The sequence below is a fragment of the Lupinus angustifolius genome, chromosome LG18, assembly GCF_001865875.1.
Source record: "Lupinus angustifolius cultivar Tanjil chromosome LG18, LupAngTanjil_v1.0, whole genome shotgun sequence".
In the NCBI taxonomy this organism is placed as follows: domain Eukaryota; kingdom Viridiplantae; phylum Streptophyta; class Magnoliopsida; order Fabales; family Fabaceae; genus Lupinus; species Lupinus angustifolius.
In genome coordinates this window covers 8270242-8288088 of record NC_032026.1, presented here as the reverse complement: position 1 = coordinate 8288088, position 17847 = coordinate 8270242, and the positions used below count along the sequence as shown (strand labels likewise).

Below are 17847 nucleotides of genomic sequence, written 5' to 3'. Positions count from 1 at the left end.
GGAAATACATCCCACCACTACGACCATCACTGAATACCCGTGGACGGCCTCAGACCAAGCCTTTTACGGTCAGCCGATCTCGCGCCGTGGTATCCTGGGTTCTTTTCTGGGCAGTGCCCTAATTCACATTATAACTCAAAGGGTAACGTCCCTACCACTACGACCATCGCTGAATCACCCTGGACGGTCCCAGACCAAGCCACTTACGGTCAGACGATCTCGCTTTGTGGTATCACGTATCCTTTTCTGGGCATCGCCCTAAATCATACATCCTTCTCAGATTACTTTCTTTAAAATTAATTTCCGAATTTGACTATTTAATTCCAACACCTTGAATACTTTACTTTTTATTTCAATTACGGTGTTATACCAAAATAGTTTTTATATCAGATACCCATACTAGGGTTATTACATACTCAACCAATCAATCCAAATAGTCAAACACAATTCCTGTTTCTCGCCCAAGCGAGGACCCTTCGCTCAAGCGAAAATTCAATCAACAATACCATTTTAAAATTGGGCATCTCTCGCTCAAGCGAGGCACTCTCGCCCAAGCGACAATTCATCTTTGAATCTCAATTAAACTTAAGTCTTCCTCGCCTAAGCGAGGTCCTCTCTCGCTCAAGCGAGACATCATTAAAATCCTGGTTTTTTTTTCTTTTCTTTTTTTTTTTCCGCCCAAGCGAAGCTTTTGCTCGCCCAAGCGACAGAATTCCATAATTTCATCAAAATCCTGGGCTTTTTCGCCTAAGCGGGACCCTTGCTCGCCCAAGCGAGGCTTTGTCGCCCAGACGATGGAGTTCCAGAATCAAAACTTCCCCTCGCCTAGTCCTCGCCCAAGCGAGACTATGCTCGCCCAGGCGAGAGTTTCTCGCCCAAGAAAGACTGTGCTCGCCCAAGCGACAGGGACTTGGACAGAATAACAACTTTTCCCCCTTTCGACAACCGAAACACATTTAAACATGGTTTTTCAAACACCTGCACCCAGAAAAGTTCTCAACAACATTCATATACAATATTTAACACATTTAATCAACAATCATGTATATTCAAAAACATTCAAACATAAAAATATTGGGTTTCTTAAAACCCAAGTTAACTCCAAAACCTTTGAGATGGTTTAGGAGATCCAGGTGTCATATTCGGACACTACTATGTCACGATGTATTCTCTCTCACATACAATATTCAATACATTTCCTCAACAATCATATATCTTCAAAAAGCATCCAAGCATAAAAATATTGGGTTTCTTAAAACCTAAGTTAACTCCAAAACCTTGGAGATGGTTTAGGAGATTCGGGTGTCATATTCGGACACCACTATGTTACAATGTATTCTCTCTCACATACAATATTCAATACATTTTTCAATACATTTCCTCAACAATCATATATCTTCAAAAAGCATCCAAACATAAAAATATTGGGTTTCTTAAAACCCAAGTTAACTCCAAAACCTTTGAGATGGTTTAGGAGATCTGGGTGTCATATTCGGACACCACTATGTCACGATGTGTTCTCTCTCACATACTTTATTCAATACATTTCCTCAACAAACATATATCTTCACAAACATATACAAGGTTCGAACACCGAAATCTTCGTAACTACCACAATAAAAATCCGTTAGTTTCTGATATTTCTAAAATTGTTACCAAAATACTTAAAACTACATATTCCGATTTAAGACATTCTTTGATAATCTTACCATTTTAAAGTAAGTTATTGAAAGTATCCTTTTTAAGAGTCTTTTGAGGCATTCATGTACTCATAAACCTTAACATCCTTTTTAACAAAAGTCTCTATTTTTCCAACTTGTTCCAAGCCATGGTTTAAGGCTAACAACAACTAGAAATACATACATTCTCATTTTTCCAAAACATTTCCTAAAGGTTCCTTTGATTTCATCATCATCCTCTTTGGCTAAAACAACAAAATGTATGTAATACAACATTATAACAACTCCATGAACACAAGTTGTTCATGGTTTCAACAAAATATTTTCATGAGTTCAAGAACAACACCATTTTCGGTTTTGAAGAGAAAATGAGTTAGAAAACGTTTTAGAAAATTTCAACTGTTGAGTATGTTCTTGACATACTCATAAACAACATACTTAAATTTCATCAACATCCATTGGTTGAATGTTGAGAGATCAATGATTGAAGATGGAAGAAACAATGAAAAAATGAGAGAAAAAATGAAGAAAGATTCACCTTCTCCTTGCAAAATTTGAAAATGAGAGAGTGTTAGAGTGAAGTGTGAAGTGTGAAGTGTGGAGTGTTTAATGAGAGAAGGAAATCAGATTTCCCTCTAGGAAATCATTACAAAATCTCATAGGGTGGCTAATGATGATTTCATGAGATATGGGTGAAAGTGATGTGAGATTTGCTTTATGAAAGTCAAATTTCACATCCCAATGCAAAATGACCACTTCGTGGACACGAGCGTATACATGCCCGAGTATTATCGGCCAATACTCGATCGGGTATTATAAATCACCCGATCCTAATATCCGATTAGAATTTCGGATTTCGGCATTTCGAGTGAAAAATATTTAGCAAATAGGTATGGACTAGCTAAGGGTCTATCTTGACTTGAAATGTGATTACGAATCCAATGGCGCGATCGGAATTCGATTCCAAGTTACGGAACTCAAAAACCACTTTTTGAGCCATACCGGGTGAGATTCGGCCCCGACAGCGGTCCGAAACCGACTGTCTCCAAAAATCATGAAAATTTACCACTAAATTGTAAATAGAATTTCAAGACTAAAGCTCAACTAGAGTTTCATCTAATTCTTTACCGAAAACTCCCAGAAATTAATTTTCTAAAATATAATTAATAACAATATTAATAAAATCTTATAATTCATAATCGTAAAATTCGCGGTGTTACACTGCACACTGAAAATAATGGCAAACCTACATTGAATTTCAGTCCAACTCAATATGCAGATTTAGCAGCCTTGTTCAATAATGCAGGGTTGGTTGGATCATCAGAAAGCAAAATCAATCAACTTAGCATCATGTCTCTTGATGAAACATATCTGCACAAGGACTCAGGTAACATCCATCCATGGATCCTTGATAGTGGAGCTACAGATCATATGTGTCCTTGTTTATCTAGCTTCATGTCATATCAATCTATCAAACCAATCACTATTAATTTACCAAATGGACCAATTGTTTCAGCTAAATATTCAGGCATTGTCAAGTTTTTTGAGCATTTGCTATTGGACAAAGTCTTGTTTGTTCCAGAATTCAAATTCAAATTAATATCAATACATAAACTTGCATCTAATCTGAATTGCAGAGTGATTTTTGATGATTCTCAATGTATGATTCAGGATATCAATACCTTGAAGATGATTGGACATGCTAAAGTCATGACGAATTTATACATTCTTGACACACCATCACAACCTACTTTGGAGAAGCCTAGTTTGGTTAATTCAGTATATAGGATTTCTGCTTTTGATTTATGGCATTACAGATTAGGACATCCTTCTGTTGATGTGTTGCAACACATCTGTAAGGATTTCTCTTATGTTTACTATGATGCTAAGAAAATCTGTGAATTCTATCACTTGGCAAAGCAAAAAAAACTGCCATTTCCTATCAGTGTAACCAAAAGTTTAACACCATTTGATCTAATACACATGGATATTTGGGCCCCCTATCTACATCTTCTATCAATGGTTTTAAATACTTTTTGACTGTCATTGATGATTACAACAAACATACATGGTTATATCTCATGAAAAATAAATCAGAGGCAAGATTATTGATGCAGAATTTTGTCACTTATGTTCAAACACACTTCTGCAAAGTGGTTAAAGTAATCAGAACTGATAATGGAATTGAGTTTAAATTGCATTCATTCTTTGATAATTTGGGAATCATTCATCAAACCTCTTGTGTTGAGACTCCACAGCAAAATTCAGTTGTTGAAATGAAGCATAGGCGTCTACTTAATGTAACCAGATCAATGCTTTTTCATGCACATCTTCCAAACATTTTTTGGTCCTTTGTTGTTCAGCATGCATTTGTTGTTCAGCATGCAGCATTCATCATCAATAGAATTCCAACACAAACTTTACAGCATAAATCACCATATGAAATGCTCTATGAATCTAAGCCCATCTTGCATGAGATCAAGGTTTTTGGATGTCTGAGTTTTGCATCCACATTGGTTAGTCATTGCACCAAGTTAGATGCAAGAGCCAGAAAATGCATTTTGTTGGGATTCAAAACTGGTGTGAAAGGATATGTTCTATTTGACTTAAAATCTAGAGAAATTTTCATCTTTAGAAATATGCAATTCTATGAGGATCACTTTCCTTATCATCATACAGCTACTGTTCCACCATTTAATGAATCCTCTTCAAATCCTTCATCTGATTTACCTTTTCTTGATACATCTTTTGACACACCTACTATACCTCATACTACACCTCAATCATCTCATTCACAACATATAGATATCAATCATGATTCTCCTCTGCATACACAACCTACATCTTCTAACCATCAAATAACTCATACTTCTCTTCCACAACCTCAAGTAATAAGAAAATCAACAAGAATTTGTCATCCACCCTATTATCTACATGACTTTTACTACAACTTTCTTAACCAAACAACAACAGACTCTTCACACATTACTCATCCACTTTCTTCTGTCTTATCCTACTCCTCTATTTCTCACAATCGTCTTTCTCACATTCTCTCCATCTCAACACATATTGAACCTAAGTCATATGCAAAAGCAATTAATTATCCTGAATGGATTGCTGCTATGCAAGTAGAACTCACTGCCTTGGAAAACAATGAAACTTGGGATGTTGTTGATCTACCAACTGAAAAGACATCAATTGGTTCTAAATGGGTATATAGAATTAAATACAAATCAGATGGATCTGTTGAAAGATTAAAGGCAAGGCTTGTTACAAAAGGGTATGATCAAACAAAATGTGTTGCTTTTTTTGACACCTTTGCACCAGTAATTAAATTGACTACAATTAGGCTTGTATTGGCAATTGCTGCGTCTGAAAATTGGTTACTAAATCAACTAGATGTAAACAATGCCTTCTTGCATGGTGAGTTAAAAGAGGGTGTCTACATGTTGGTTCCTCAAGGTGTTGTTTGTTCCAAACCTAATCAAGTTTGCAAACTTCACAAATCTCTTTATGGATTGAAACAAGCAAGTAGGGAATGGTATCAAAAACTTTCCAGCACTCTCAAGCAAATGGGATACACTCAATCTGCTTATGTTCACTCTCTTTTCATCATGAAAAAATCTTGCAGCTTTACTGTCATTCTCATTTATGTAGATGATCTGATTCTAGGTGGCAATGATGTTACTGAAATTGCTCATGTTAAACACCAGTTTCACACCTTATTCCAAATTAAGGATCTTGGCTCATTGAAATATTTTCTTGGCATTGAAGTTGCAAGATCAAGCAAGGGAATAACATTAAGCCAAAGAAAGTATGCACTCGATATCTTGAATGATACTGGATTTTTAGCTTCAAAACCTGCATCCACTCCAATTGCCAAAGGGACTTCACTTCCAAATGATTCATCTGGTTCTTATTATGATCCTGCTACATTCAGAAGACTGGTTGGAAGGTTGCTTTACCTTACCAATACAAGTCCAGACATAAGCTTTTCTGTTCAACAATTAAGTCAGTTCATGAATGCACCCACTGATGCTCATCATCAAGCTCTGACTAGAATTCTCAGGTACCTCAAAGGAGCACCTGGGCAGGGAATTTTCTACCCTACAAATTCTACTCTTCAATTGAAAGGATTTAGTGACTCCGGCTGGGCAACTTGCATTGATTCATGACGTTCGGTTTCTAGATATTGTGTTTTCCTTGGAGATTCACTTGTCTCATGGCATTCCAAAAAACAAACCACAGTTGCAAGATCCTCATTTGAGGCAGAATATCGAGCTCTTACTGCAACCACTTGTGAACTACAATGATTGACTTACTTGCTTGATAGCTTTCCAATCTCTTTCATCAAACCTGCTCTACTTTACTGTAACAACAACTCAGCTCGATATATTGCTGCCAATTCCATGTTTAATGAACGCACCAAGCATATTGACATTGATTGTCATGTTATTAGATAGCGTCTTCAAGCAGGTCTATTTCATTTGCTTCTCATTCCTACTTCTGAACAACCTGCTGATCTCTTTACTAAGGCTCATGACATAGCAACTTTCTCCTATCTTCTTTGCAAATTGGGAATTTTAAACACATACTCCCCAGTTTGAGATAGGGTATTAGAATTATTACATTCACTTTATTTTATTCATTCTTTTATTCTTCTCTTTCATAGTCAGTGTAACAAACTTTCCTTTTTTGTAGGCTTTCTGTTATCAGCCTTCTCTGTTTTTAGCTAGGATAAATATCACATTGATATTTTGTGTATTTTGCTTTTTTTGCTAAAATCAATGATGAATCATACAAAAAACCAATATAGGCCTATTCATAATCTCTTGGTAACTTGTTCGCTCATCTTGATGCATGAGCACTACAATACCTTATTTAGTCATTAGAAGTTAATATTTCTCAAGCTTGTAAAAGACCCAACTATAATTTCACAAGCCATGTGCAACTTCAGCTAGTTGTTCTTTTACAATGTTTTGAGGAATCTTATATAACTAGGAGTCTTTAATTTCTTCAAGTTTCATTTCAGTCCTCCAATTTTTTTAGGGTTAAGTTTTGCTGGAGAAAGAACAGAAAGAGAAGGTTTGAGAGTTGTGAAATATACTTGTCAGATAAAAAAGTTTAGTTATTTTTATTTCCCTCCAAAATTCAACTCGCAAACGTGCCCTTGAAGTTGAATTATCTTTCTAAGGATAATCAAATCCAAGCAACAAACACTGCCTTTAGTGGCATTCTTAAAGTGATATCCCTAGATTTTAATTTGGGATATAAAATAAGTAGTAGCACTTGTTAGATTTAAGCTCAAGCTTATCTGAGTCTTGATATTTTATATAGAGTTGCAACCTCAAATTTTGAATAAAAAAATTACTAGGATGTTGAGTCTACTGTATGAAATAGGAAGCTTTATAAAATTGCTTATTGATAATGTGATATTGTATGCATAAAGAAGGGAAATCCCTCCACAAAAAATATTATTTGACATGTTACGCATACAACATTGAAAAGCAAATGTTCCAACTTTAAGACAATTTCTCCAATGTCTCCATGGATTAAATGGATGATTAGAATGTTCACTTTTCAAGTTGAAGGAATCATAATTTGGAGAATGTCTTACAATTACTACATTTATGAAGACTCTATAAATAGAAGTTGAAAGTTGAAGAAAACTACCAATGCTCTAATAATAAACATTTCACGTATTATAATTTAATGTTCAACTTTTCATAACAATAAAAACTCTTAGGCCTTAATCTTCATTATTCGTGTTACACCACGGATAAATCGGATGAATACCCGCCTGAAAACATTCTGTCATTGGTCGGCCAAGTCCGAACAATGCTTAATACAGAAGTCATTAAAACATCTTTGACTCACAATTAATGCATCTCTGACTCGTCATTAATGCACCGCTGACATTCCATCGACAATAGCAGATCTGCAGGGTGGTTAAAGACAGCCTAGTATATGCATATCATACTCCTATAGTACATGCTGAACTACAACCAACCATTGACCACATGCCACGTCCACCATCTCAAACTCCATAAATAGGGAACTCTCACGCAGGAAATATCATTATTAATACACTCTCACATTTATTACTTACATTTATTACCAATTGCTCTCATCTCTCTCATATTTACTCTCAATCACTTTCATTAAGTCTCATACTAACTTGATCGTCGAAGAACCTTTTCAGATACCTGTGTCAGCGGGTTCAAGCTCTGTTTCGACCAATCTTCTTAGACAAGCTACTCAGTCGGATCCTCAACTCCAGTCACTCCCGATCAACATAAAAAACAATTCTCAATCTCCTTATTGCAGTAAGAATTTTATTCTTTAATTCTTCTCTTGATATATTTCTCTTGTTGGCAATTAAGAAACACTTGTAACTAAATACTTGATTCACACTCATTTGTATTATGAGAGCTGGAAGCTGAAGAGGTTACATGAGAAAGGCATTGTTCCAACAATGTAAGTTAGTCGCTTTTCAGGTAGTTTATAGATTTTGACTCTGTGAAAAAGCTATTAGAATGATTCGATAAACCAAAATTGAAGGTATCTTACAGCTTCTAAAAAATGAGTTTGTGGCATTTGAAAATTACTTTTCAGAAAGCTAATTTAAGTAGTGTTTAGAAAATGAAAGTAGCTTTCAATAATCTACTTACCAAAATTTCCCTTCAATATTTAAAAAAATACATTACTTACCCTCAATTATAATCTTATATGTCACTCATGTATTTCCTCCATTTATGTTTCCTTCATAGAGAAATTAATGACAACACCCCTCATTTGTGTGGCTTCTCAGTGATTATCACTTCATGTATGTTATACAACTTACATGGTTTTATACCGGACAAATGACCCTATTGATTTTGTATTTTTTTATTTTATTTTTCAAACATAGTTATATGTGAGATATATGATATTGTTTTATGTATAAGTTATATCGTCATATAGGTTTTTCTTCAATTTATGTTCTCATCTATTTTGAAAAGTTGTCAACATAGTTATTCATGGATATTTTAAAGCTTTTGCCCTCTTCATTCTTTGTATTATTGTTCTTATTTCTCTCTTTTTTCAATGTCTATCTTTTAGTTGTATAATTTCTCTTTTTTTGTATTATTAAACTTCCTTCACTATCAAAAAAGTTCAAATGCATAATAAATGGTAAGAAGAATGTTATAATCACTTGCTTATATAAAATTAAAATTCTTTATAATTTTCCTAATCTTAAACATGAGGTATGTAAATATATAGTATCATTAAATTTATAAAACTTCTTGATAAAGATATGAAAAGATTATACTTAAATTGTAAAAATGTGTTTTTTTATATAAATTATGGGATTTTAGTTGGTGTGTTATTAAGGCTAAAATAGAAGTCACTAACAAGTTTTTTTAGAGTGGAAGCACCCTATTGGTTTTGTAATTTTTTTGGAAATTATAATATAAATTTGTGGAAGAATATTATAGTGGAAGAATATTATAAATTTGTAGAAGTCAATAATGGAAGAATATTATAAATTTGTGTAACTTAATTGTATTTTTGGAAAAAATATTGAAAAAATATTAAAATAAAACAAACAAATAAGCAAAATGATACTATCTAATTATAAGTAAAATATAAAAATAAATGATTATTTTAAATTATATATATTTAATTACTCTAATTAATAAAAACTAAATAAATAATAAATAAATAATTTATTTATTTATAGTTAGTTTTAAAATTTTAGTTAGTTTTCATGGTAAGGAATAAGGATTACATTTTAGTTAGTTATAAAGCTAGTTTTATCAAACAACTCTAAATTAATAAATTACATGCACAATATTCAAATTTGAACCTGAAGAAGCAAGATATACAAACAATAATAACTGTAATTAGTGTGATTATTGTAACTCTTCTTAGTTGAGACATAGCTATTGGTAGTTGAGAGTGGACTGGAATGAGTCAATGTGATTTCACTTTTCCCTTATCTTCCCTTTAGAAAAATTCTAATAAAATAAGTTAATAATGTGATAAGTCATTCTTAAGATAAACCACTCAAACTCAAGATTCTGAAAATTACTCTAAAATTTAAATTTGCAAAAGTTTTTAAGAAACACAATTGAACTCATTTATTGTGTTTCTTTGGTCTATTTGACAATGTTTTGAAATTAGATTAATACTCATTTAAGTCTTTAATATTTTTAATTTTACTTATCTAAAATGGTCTCTAAAAATTCTTTTATAATATATTTTATAACACGTGATATGAACTAATTTAATGCTAAAAAAATAATTTGACTCACATTTTGAAATTTTTTGGATCATCTTAGATTTTTCATTTTTTGAAAGACAAAAATGATAAGATCGAAAACATGAGAAAATGAGATAAATATTTACTCTTAGTTTTATTGGTTAGACCAATTAGGTCATGTACCTAATGTTATCAATGTTGTTAGTATTTATTGGTAAATTTAATTAGACTGACCAATCGAATTATGCCTCCAAGCTTTAGTTGCTTCAGTATTCGTTTTAGTTTCTAATACATTAGTTATAACTCATTGAACAATAATTTTCATTTACAGATTAAATTACAAACTTGTTCCAATCTACGAAAGATGTAAAGACTACAATCTAAGTAACAAGGTAAACAATAATTCAAACATCAGAATATTAATAAAACAAGACAACAAGGATAAAACAACTATTTGAAAAGCCTTTTAAACATGATAGCACATAATTAGACTCATGAAAGTCCTTGTGGAGACATCCTAGTCAATCATAGACACACACAAAAAAGTGACCAAATGAAACAACAACAACTATGAAGACCTTTTATTATATATCGATTTGGGCTTAGCAAATTATTAAAGATTGAGGGACAAGTTAGGCCTTGGAGAAGCAATGTGTTGGTTCCTAGCATGATGATTTCCTTGAAGGCCTTCAAGATCATTAGGAGCAGTAATAGATCTATTAATTATACCCTCTGAATGGGAAGGAACTTGATGAAGTTCAGAACCAAAACCCACGTCTCTATGATTCAATCTTTGTGGAGTTTGAGCACTTGTACCCATTGAATTGGATGCCATCCCAAATTGGTGACCCGGGAAGGATGTGTTATATAACCCTTGGTTACCATAACCAAGTTCGAAACGACGCCAAGGCATGGGGGACATGTGAGTCATAGGGTGCATGTGAGCCCCATGATAAGGGTGATGACGATTTGCCATGGATGAGTAAGGACACATGTGAGCATTATGTCCAAAAGTACCCATGGCAAATTCTTTGTTCATCCTTGAGAGGATTCGTTCACGCCTATGAGCATTTTGGTGTCCTCCCAAAGCTTGAGAGTTGGCAAATTTCTTATCACAAAACTTGCAGGAGAATTGTTGCTCCTTAGGTATGATTGTTTCCTTGTCGTTGGAGTTTTCGGCAAGTTTTGGATCAAAACTGGAATCCTCATAGACTTTCCTCTTGGATGATGATTCTTGTAGCATGTTGCTACCAAGACTCAAAGAGAGTGATAATTCTGAATCTTTGTTCATGATAGATGATTCCTCTATTTTTCGCTTGAGTTTTCTATCCCAAGAATCTCTAACAAATAGTCTGTCTGACATATTGTGAAATTGTGAGAAAGAGTTGAAAACTAAAAGGTATTTATCAATGAATAAATATACATTCCATATTCCATAAAAGAAAATATATTGAGAGTTGTATGACCATATAACTTCAATATAGTAAGAAACTTAAATAGAAAATATAAACAAAAACCATTGCACATGAATGAAAATTGTTTTGACTTTTTCAAATTATTACTTACACCAACATACTAAATAATTTTACCATTATACTACTTTAATATTTTTATTTCCTTATACATGATTTTACATTTATCTTTTAGTGCATGTATATATGAACTTTGACATTCATTAATTTATTTCAAAGAAATTAATTTAATTACTTTTTTCCACTTGTCAAAATTGTATTTGCTCTACCCTTTAATTAATCATTCTACTTTGACTAAGGGTTGGTCTGCAATTAATGAGCCGCTTGCCTTATATTGAATAATCACTTCTAGAGTGTCATATATACATATGCACACCTTTATAACCATCTTAAAATAGTCCAACAATATAAAACAAATGCTAAAAAACACAATTATTTGTAAAAATAGTGTGCAAGTCATCAAATTAGTCAATATACTGATATAATAATATATTGTTTTAATTAATAATTAACTAATAAAATTGTATACTGATAAAATTAGACATATAAATATATTATATTAACATTAATGTTACAAAACTAATAAAGAAGTTGATAAATAAATTTCAATAAACTATTTGTTAATACAAAATGTATGACTTCCTGTTTTCATATATTTTAGAACCGTAAACAAAATAATTGTTGTATGTTTGATTCTACACAATAATATTTTGATAAAATTAAGCTACTTTCATATAAGTTTTATAATTTAAATAAAAATTATTCGGTATCACCAATATAGTTTAAGTGAAAATTGGTCAGGATTATTAATTTTAGGTGGTTTTGATTAATATGTTACGTGTCTAATATAATTATCAGCTACTAAGTAGTCGGTACAGTGCCACTCATGTAAGTATATAATTGTCATAATTGTTGTTGTACATGATATGATAAATAATACTATAATTTTGATTACTAGTCCTTGTAACTTGTTTCTACCATCCACTGGTATATTATTATACGTATGACGTGGAGATAGTTATTGTAAAAAGTAAAATATTTTTGTAATCATATTACAATGCATGATAGAATGATAGTTTGTAACAACAAAACGTTAATTTAATGATGTAAAGTCTTATTGGATCTTTAAGATTAAAAGTTCGATTCATAGGAACGATAATGTTGAGAGGGACAGTCACAAACACAAAATGAATTAGTTCCTTACAAAAAAACAAAAGATATTCTTAATAGTACCAAAAATTTGTGTTTTTTTCATAAAAATGTGTTAAAATAAATCTTGTACTATTTAAACTTGTGTTTAATCATTTATCTAAATCACACTATTCAGACTTTGAAATCGATTTTATTTACAAAGCACATGAAAATCCAGTTAATTTATTTATTTTTCTTCCTTTAACCAGAATTACATAGTAGAAATGTTCTATTTTTATGAGCCATGTATTCTAAAATGTATTAGTTCCTTAGGTATGCATGAGAATATTATTAGTTATATAAAAAAATATATACTTTTATAGGAAATAAAACATTCTGTTATGACTAAATAAACGCGTTCAAACGGAAGTTTTTTCGGGTAAGATCATTAACTCTCACTTTTCTGTTGGCATTCTATCTTAATTGCTTAAAATTTTTACTGTCTAAATTCTAAGATTCTAAAATGGACCTCATTAACTTCCTTTTTTAAAAAGCCAAACTTTTTTATCATAATAATAATTGTACCATGTTATATATGTCTATAAAAGTTAGTTTGATTTGATAAAAACTAGTAAATGCAATATTCCAAATTACCATGCTCTATTATTGGCTTTGAACAATTGCAAACACAATTTTTTGGTCTTGGTTGATTATCAAGTAAAGCTGCGTGCCTATGTTGTGTGACAAATTGACCATTTCAATTAGAACCTTTTTTGAATATTCATTCACTTTTGGGTAAGAAACTAATCATTTTTAGAATATATAATTATTCTTCCTAACAAATGTTAATGATAAGAATCAAATTCTTCATCTTTTGATCATTTTAGGAGTCTAATGAGAGCTTACACCATAAACCACCACATACTTGGTTGAATTAGAACCTTTTACTACTCCATATCATTTATTAAATCTCTAATATATTAATTATAACAAAAATAGTTATACACTAATGGTGTAAGAGTTTTTTACACTGTTATTGTATCATTCACTATTCATTTTTCATCATCATTTATTATTAGATAAAAGTAATATAAATAAATGATAGATGATGCACTAACTGTATATAAATCTTTATATTGTTGGTGATATATATTACACTATTTTTTATAATTAATATCTAATGTTAAAAAATCAATTAAGTATTCGTAATTTGTACTTATTTTTCATTAATTTAGTTTATTTTAGCAAAGGTATATTTATTTTTGTTAACTTGTGATCTATCCAGCACAACAACAAAATCACTCATCTCAAGTGTAAATATAAGTGGTCTAGATTGATTTGGTAACATCAAAAAAATATAAATACTCTATTATATTTTTATTTTGACCATCTTAATTTATCTGTCAAAAATAACTATTTTTTTACTCAAATAATTTATCCAGTTCCATAATTTACGTCACTTAATATTCGTATCTTATCTCTATTTATATTTTTATATATATATATATATATATATATATATATATATATATATATATATATATATGATATTTTAGCCCAGTGATTATTTCCTTTGATATGCAATGGTATTATATTAATACATGTATAATTTCTTCGCAAGATAATATGAATAATTTAACATATAAATATTAAGGAGTTAACGGGTGAGTGGTTGCCCACTCTAAAATTAGGATGAATTACCAATATGGAATTTATTTAGTGTGATTATTATAAAATTATCATTTGTATAATGACATTCTATATTTATTGCTTAAAATTTTGGCCACTTAATTAATTCTATTAATTTATCTTTTCATCAGTCTTCATTTTTTCAGGAGCTTGTAAATGACTAATACTATTATTAAAAAATATTTTATATGTTTAGTCTCATGTGACATGTAAGATTGGATAAGAACTAGAAGTATAATACTTGGTAACATAAAACTTACTAATATAAATTTTGGTAACATTTTAATACTATATAATATTTGGTATAACATTGTATGAGATACATGTATAACACTTACTTAATACGATAATAACATTTTTGAAAAAGTACCATTTACATAAAAATATACTGTACATAGCTAAATCCTAAAATATTTAAATTAAATATAAGCCCAATCTCAAATTTAATATTAACATTATTTCAAATTAATGTTTTATTAAACTACATCCTCTTGGGTTATGTTATTTGGACTTATCTACATATATAGTATACTATATTTTTGTATTAATCTTGTCTTAGATTAAATAAAGTTATATCAATTTTTTCCGTAACCATTGTCATTATACGATATATTTGTTTGTAAAATAAATAATGATTCATAAATATACATAAACTCAAAGTCAACATACTTTATTTTATCTCCACGATTTAAATTAGTTGTTATTAATGACATGAGGCTATTATTTTAAGGTTTATTGGAGAAGATTAAATATAGAATAGACAACTTAAGATCAAATAAAATTTTGTATTTTATATTATTTTAAATAATGAGAGAATAATATATTTTCTATTAAATTACTATTACTAAGAAACAATAAAAAGTTTGAGTTTATTTTATTATTCAAATATTTCTCTTTTTGTAGGACCGGTACGTTTTAGAAATAATAAAGTGAGAAAACTTGTTTGATCTAATGAAAGTTGAATTTTAGTTTATCAAATTATAAGAAATGATTACTATCATACTCGTAACATGTGTCAAAAATTATCTCCTCATCATTCCCCGTGCACACACTAAAAGGGAAGCAAAAACATAATAAAATGAAAAACTCATTTTGGTTGATTAGAAAATGCATAGATAATTATAAGGAAGAGTTGTTTAATTATACAAAAGAGAATAATGATTTCATAATTAAATTCTATAGGTGAAATTAAAAATGAACGATTTATTCTATCACATGTATAATTAATTGAGAATAAATTACACTAACACTTTTAAAAGGTTAACTTAAATTACATTCATCACTCTTTTAGTTTAAAATATTACACACATCTCCCTCACGCGAATAGTTAACGTAATGTATGTATATAAACTATTAGTGATTTATGTAAGTGGAAAAAAAATGATTTATATAATTTCACTAAAAATTGGTGGAGTGGAGGGCAAGTGTAACTTACTAATAAGATAATATTATATAACTCCAAATATTCTCTAACATAAGCACAATGTCTATTGGGTGCAGGAAAAAAAATGATAATCCTTATATATCATAACAAAATAAATGAAATTTGTACGTTAAAATTTAAACAAAAGCTTGAATTCAAAGCAAATCACTATGAAAAATTAAGTATACATTATTTATAAAATAAAATTAATTATGTAAATAATTTATATTAAGGTTTATATAAAAAAAAATTATTTTAGAAATCTTGAGGACATGTGATACAAATTTTTCTTACTTATTTATTATTTATTATTGTTACTTATATGAAACTTTATTCTAATTTTATTTTTATTTTTTTGTCATCTTCTTAATGAACCTTGAATAATGACATACTTTGTGAATTCAAGGTGGACCTTAAATTTTAATTTTTGGTCTAGTATAATAATAACTATAATAAAAAATATATTCAATAAGTAGTGGAAGTGCAATAAGTAATAAATATAGAGAAAAAATATATGCATCGATAGTGTATGAGTTTTATATACCGTCACTATATCATCTATCATTCATGTTTAATCATTATTAACTCTTTAAAAGTAATACGAATAACTAATGAATGATATATTATTTATGTATAAATATTTACACCAACAATAAATAGATATCATATTTTTTAAATATAATAATTAGGTAGTATGTAGGTCATCTTTTTTTATAAGAGTTAAAACTGTGAAAAATGAAATTAGTTGTGTAATTTACTCACAATATAATTTTTTATCACTCCAAATATGCTATAACATAGGCACAATGATAATGTGTGTGGAAAGAATGACGGTCATTATTTATTATAAGAAAATAAATGAAATTTGTACATTAAAATTTAAACAAGCGAGAATTCAAAGAAAATCACAATGAAAATTAAGTATGCATTATTTATAAAATAAAATTGATTATGTAAAATAATTTACATTAAGGTTTATATAAAAGAATATTATTTTAGAAATCATGACGATATGTGATACATTTTTTTCTTCCTTATTTATTATTGTTACTATGTAGGACTTTATTCTATTTTTATTTTTATTTTTTTTGTCATCTTCTTAATGAACCTTGAATAATGTCACACTTTATGAATTCAATGTGACCTTCAATTTTAATTCTTGGTCAAGTATAATAATAATTATAATCAAAAAAATATTCAACAAGTAGTGGAAGTGCCATAAATATAATGCCAAAAACAGATTGTCACTCAAACAACCTATTCATCAAGACAGACACAATTTCCTGCATGGTTCTTGCTCGAGTGAGGGGACTGTCGTTCAAGCTAAAAATCTACCAAAAACTGGTCAAAATACCTGTCTGGACTTGCCCGGGCGAGGTACGATCGCCCGGGCACCAAAAACGCAAAAAAACATGTTGTTTGGCCCTCACCCAGGCGAGAAACGCTCGCCCAAACGAGGCTGGCTCGCCCAGGCGAGGGGTTGCTCGCCCAAGCGCTACTTGGAACCATTCTTCTCTATTTCTCCCTCGCCCAGGTGAGGCTGGCTCGCCTGGGCGAGGTGGTCCAATTACCAGGACCATTTTCCTCGCCCTTTTGGGCTACCGGATCGAAACTCTCCGTTGTTTTCGATCCCAATGCATTTTAGTTTCTCGAGTGGTGTTCAATCATGTATAACCACCACAATACTTGATATTTTAAGCTATCCTAATCATACAACTTAAAAAGTATCCGCACAAAATCCAGGCACGCAAAATAATTGATTAAGTACGGATTTTCTTAATACACAAATATAACTCCAAATTTCTGAGATAGTTTAGGAGATCCGGGTGTTATATTTGGACACCACTATGTCATGATGTATTCTCCCTCACCTTAGATTGTCGCGCTTGATTTCCTTTATGAGAGAGTGGGTTGATTGTCCGACTTCGAAAGTTTCGAAACTAAACACACGAAAACAATTTAGTGATTCATGAATTAGATTTTTACACGATAACCCTAAGGTAAAAACATTGTTTTAACTCATTTATGAACTCAAACACTTTCATCCATCTGGTCCAAGATTCGTATTTTTGAACCATCATTTATCCTCGAAAGTCTCGTTCCCGATTTCCAACATTTTCAAGGTAAGATTTTCATAAAGTTTATACTTTTATCTCAACCTAAATTTATACTTTCATGAATACTTTTTAAGCCATACTTCACCATTTC

The 17847-nt window shown here is 30.6% G+C and overlaps 1 protein-coding gene across 1 annotated transcript in view; it reads left to right on the top strand.

The window, feature by feature from the left end:
* The window catches only part of LOC109333019 (pyruvate kinase, cytosolic isozyme), a 14412-nt gene continuing 8782 nt past the window's right edge, over positions 12218-17847 (top strand). Inside the window, exons 1-3 of the mRNA XM_019568239.1 lie at positions 12218-12229; positions 14084-14087; positions 16528-16532. The gene's annotated coding sequence lies outside the window, so the exon portion shown is untranslated. The remainder of the gene's footprint in view (positions 12230-14083; positions 14088-16527; positions 16533-17847) is intronic.